The sequence below is a fragment of the Miscanthus floridulus genome, chromosome 3 (genome assembly GCF_019320115.1).
Source record: "Miscanthus floridulus cultivar M001 chromosome 3, ASM1932011v1, whole genome shotgun sequence".
Taxonomy (NCBI): domain Eukaryota; kingdom Viridiplantae; phylum Streptophyta; class Magnoliopsida; order Poales; family Poaceae; genus Miscanthus; species Miscanthus floridulus.
Genome location: NC_089582.1, coordinates 7,909,599 through 7,914,847, shown reverse-complemented (window position 1 = coordinate 7,914,847; position 5,249 = coordinate 7,909,599).

Genomic DNA, 5,249 nt, shown 5'->3' with positions numbered 1-5,249 from the left:
TGTTATAACTCTCATGTCGGTTTCTTAAAAAAACTCAGGTAGCAGTTTAGCACTAAGTGCAGGTGAGCAATTCGGCCACATCAAGCAGCCAACCCACACAAGGCTGATGCAAGCACCGTAAGTGTACATGCATCGTTGTCCGGAGTTTGGTGTGACATTCAGGGCTGGAAAATAAACGCTTAGTGTAACCAAATAGGGGAACATGCCTCCATCAGCTTTGATGATGATTGTCCTACTCGTCACACAGAAATCATCTGAACATGAAGAGACATTGGATCACAGGGTGTGTACCTTTCGATTGTGTGGAGAGAGATGATGTCGCAAGTGGTGGAGACGCTATTATTGATGGTGTTGCAAAGTCATCGATGAGAAGTAGAGGAACGTTCCTGTTCAAGATGCGATAAGCCTGCTGGCAGTAGAGAAGGCGCCCCGACGTGCCCCGATGCAGCCTTCGAAAGGGAGTCATCGTGGAAGTTGGGAGCAATTATGAGAGCGCAGCAGGGAGAAGAGGGAAATCCTAATTTGTTATATTAGGATTTTCCAAACTAGAAACTCACAATAGTAGTTTTTGGTGTGTCTTTTAATTTGGAGGATTGGTATATATATATATGGAGGAGAACCCCTACCTTCACATCAACTAGTAATATGATACTAATTGATGTTGCACCTTCCACCTTTTCTTCAAAGGCTTAAAAATTAAAGCCCAATAGGGAACACAAATATTGGGCCTTTGAGATTTATTATAATTTATGCATATTGGCTTAGGGGAACTAGACCATATAAATTCTAATATGGTCATGTATAAATACTTAGCTGGCAATATGGTTGTGATAATGATGTACTCCCTTTTGTCTTGAAAAGAATCAAACTTTATTTAAGTTTGGCCAAATTATAGAAAATAATATCGATATTTATATATCTAAACAAATTTACTAAGAAAATATATTCCATAATTAATCTGAAAAGCACTCTCCAAGCCTTTCATTTACGTCTAGTGGATAACAACCCAACGCCAACATAATTAGGAAGCAATTCATGTTCATCGATAGTGAATTTGCCACAACTATAACCATGCTCTAATATAATTAGCACAAGTGGTTTCCAGCATGGCTAAACATGCTTCAATCAAGATTGATCTAACAAACATACCCTGTCATATCACCTGAAGCGACTCAATTAGTGGTTAAGCATTATTTTTCAAGTTTCAAACATATGACAAAAAAGTTCAGTGTGGAGTAGTGTTGGGATTGAATCGCACCAAACACTTGGCACTTCACGTGCGCTTGTAAAATTGCACACTAAATCGTATCAACCTGGTTTCCAAAAATAAATCCTCTGGATTTCACGAGTATTCCATGAAAACCCACAAACACCCATCTAAGGCGCGACGTACCCTATCAGGGTTAGATGTACTTTGGGTTGTTCTAGAACCGACAGACTACCTGTAACGGCCTCAATGATCATCGAGACAACAAAAAGAGCTCCAACCTAGGGTTTGGAAAATTGATTTGGATTTGAGGAATAAAACGTAAAGGCACATGTGCTCTTTACTCATTTAAACATAGTATATGCGCACACGCTCATATACGTATGTCCTAACCCTATGATCTTATATACAAGCATGCATATATAGAGGTAGAGCTCCAACCTATGGGGAAGGACATGATGATTATCTCTAAAGCTTGGGGTTGCTCAAGGGATAAGGGAGATATAGAGGTAGAGCTAGCTGGGTAAGTGTAGGTGGTGATAAGGTGCTCACCGTTGAAGAAATTGAACCGATGTTGCTGGTTGTTGGAGATTGATGGCAACAGCTAGTTTATTCTTTTCAGATAGAGGGTGGAATTGAAGGGCCCTCGCTTGTGGTGGCAATAGTCGATGTAGAGTGGCCAGGGGCTTGGTCAGTGTTGTCGCTAGAGGTCGAGGGTGCCATGAGGGGGATCGGCGAGCATCATGATTTGTGAGGTCATCGAGTGTGTTGTGTGCAATGAGAAGAGGCATTGCTTTTTTCTAGAGAGGAGGGTTGGCAAAGTGGCCGGATGGGTCTCCGGGCCTCATCCCTCCTCCACTCCTACTAACTCCTCCGAGCCGCCTTGCTTGTTGCACTATGCATTAGCATTAAACTCATCTAGCTAGTGACTGCGTGTTTAGTTCGCGAATTTTGGGAATTTAACTACTGTAGCAATTTCGTTTGTATTTGGCAATTAGTGTTCAATCATGGGCTAATTAGGCTCAAAACGTTCGTCTCGCAATTTCCAATCAAACTGTGCAATTAATTTTTTTCGTCTATATTTAATGCTTTATGCACGTATCACAAGATTCAATGTGATGGCTACTGTAGCACTTTTTGAGAACTAAACACAGCCTGAATTGAGGATTGACAGTGGGAGCCTAGGCCGGTTTATAGAGTGCAGGGCCATGACTTGCATAGCACGTGCATTGAGGAGACAACCAACATAAGAGCAAGTATAATAACAGGCTGTAAGCTGGCTAAATACTGAGGTGGAAGAGAGAAAAAAGGAGAGAGAGGATAAGCGGGCTGTAAGCTTACAGCCGGCTTAGGCACAGGAACCAAGAAACTCTATGAGAAAGACAAGCGGGCCATATATTAAAGGTAAAGAGCTAACTATTATATGGATGGGTTCAGAGAAGGCTGCAAAGAACCTTACAGCTGGTAAACCTGGTGTATTATTAGCCTTGCTCTAAAGGTGCACGAACTCTACGGTGAAGGGTAGCCAGGTGAATATGTGATGTCCTGTGCGGACACTGTTCACGTCCTTTGCGATACTGTTCATCAGAGCCGGTTTTCTCAATCTTCGTTTTCTCTCTTACAAAGCCGTTCTGAGGGGAAGAAGCTCGTTTTTTGGGCTCCTCCGGCTCTGGCTACAGTGTCGCTACAGTGTAGGAGCCGGAGCACGCGGGAGCCCGACTAAACAGAGCCTATATGTTACACGCTCTTTGAATTAATTTAGATCAGATCATTAGGTGGTCATAAAATCCAGCAATGTTTGGTGGTTTTGTGGCCGGCCATGGGAGAGGCCTGTGAATGGCTTGCATCAAATGTCATTCAGCTTGTTCGTTGGTTGGTTTCTGGACTGATAAGTCCGGCTGGTGCTGGTTTGTTGTGAGAGGAAAACACTGTACCATGACTGATAAACCCTAACTGAAACCAACAAGCGAACAGGCTGATTGGGTGGAAGGGACGACGTACATCCAGAAGAAAGGATAGTACTCACTCCGTTCCTAAAAGAATGTAATTTTAGAACAGTACTATAATTTAGTATATCAAATTTGACCAATTATAAATAAAAAAAATATAAATATCTACAATATCAAATAAGTATCATTAAATTAATTATGAAATATATTTTCATAATAAATTGATTTTCAGTCATAAATGTAAATACTATTTACTAAAAACTTGATCAAAAGTGAAACACTTTAACTGACACACATACCATAGTTACAGCCTTTTTAGGACAGATGTAAGCTCCCTTTGGCACGGCTCATCCAAAACGGCTTCACCGGTGAAGCCAGAAAAACTGGCTTTTTTCCGGCTTCTATTACATTTTATCCCCGGCTTACAAAACGGCTTCACGTTATAGTGCCTCAATTTACGCAAAATAGATAAAGCCAAATCCGGCATAAGCCGTGCCAAAAGTCCCGTAGTATGTCGTTGTTACAAGCTCCTTGAATTAATCGAGGCCATTAAATGATCATAAAATGCAAATGGTGTTGCGGAGTCCTAAGTGGCCATTGGAGAGGCATAGGAGTGGCTCGGGCCCACTCGTCGTTAGGAGGAAGGGATGGCGTACATAAGAATCACTATTGTTTTAAAATAGTATATAAATATTATATAAGTATAGATAAGGATGGTATATGGTTATCAGTGTTTTGAATTTACGGATGTATGGTTTTGTCCCCTACATTTTTCTCTACCCTCGTCCCAGTTAAGAACTAATAGCATTTGTACAAGAAGATGGACGTTATTAGGGTTTTGGATTTAGCCACGTAGGATTATCCCTCAGAGTTCATTTATACATGAAGATGGCCATATAATAGAGTTGTTTATTTAGGGTTTATTAAGATCCTTCTATTTAGAATTTAAAATTGTTTAATATTTGTCCCCTAATTAAAGTTTGGTATATGCAAACACCGCCCCTCTCCCCTGCACACACTAGTACCACCAATTCGGTTTATACAACAATTTATTTTGTATATCCTCCGGTTACTGTTAAAAAGAAATACAATGAAAAAAAAAGAATACAACAATAGATTTCACACATAATTTTTGAATGATTGGGCTTTGCATTTGCAGGTGGCAGGTGCCGAATAACGTTTTGTTTGGGGCCCAGCGCAATTATATTTGATTCGTTTATTTGCCCAACAAGGAACAATAACCGGTCTGTTAGCTTCTTTTACTTTGCGCTTCTGAATGATGTGTTCATGCGTCTCTATGTTAACAAATGGGGGTTATAGTTTGCTTATTAGGAATTTGCATTGTCGGATGTTTTTTTTTATTCTGGCTGGACCATCCGGTTGTTGTCCGGCTAAAAGAAATTAAACACGAATACCAAGTAGACTTTGTATATGCTCTATCACTGCTACGTACTACGTGCTCACACGCGCCGCCATGTGCTTTTGCACGTTAAATATATTTTACAAATTACAACATACGCTAGCTAGTCAAGTCTACAGTACTAAACCCACCCAGACCTGGATCTGATCTGTGAATCTCTCTCGCCCCTCAGCTCATTGTTGTGAGCTTCTTTCAATCCTCTACTAGTCAGCTGGAGATCAGAAAGAGGCCGGCTAGTTTTGTAATATGTTTGGTTTGATGCTTTTTCTTTAAAGACATCTGATGCCTGAACTCTTTTCATTATCTAAAAAAAATTATATACTGAAGAAAAAGAGCTAAGTGATGTTATGGTCTGACACTCTGACTCAATGCACGTGATGTTCATGGCGCCCGATGCAAGTGATGGCTCTTGCTCCTACCGATCGAAGAAAAACACGAATACCGAGTAGACATTTGTCTACACTCTATGACTGCTACGTACTACGTGCTCGTGCGTCCATGTGTTTGTGCACGTTAAACTAGCTAGTCAAGTCCACAGTATTAGTAAACCCACCCATATACCTGATCTGATGTGTGAACCTATCTCTCTCGCCCCTCATTGTTGTGAGCTCCTTCCCATCAGTCAGCTGGTAGAGATAGATCAGAAAGAGGCTGGCCGGCGAGATCGAGCGAG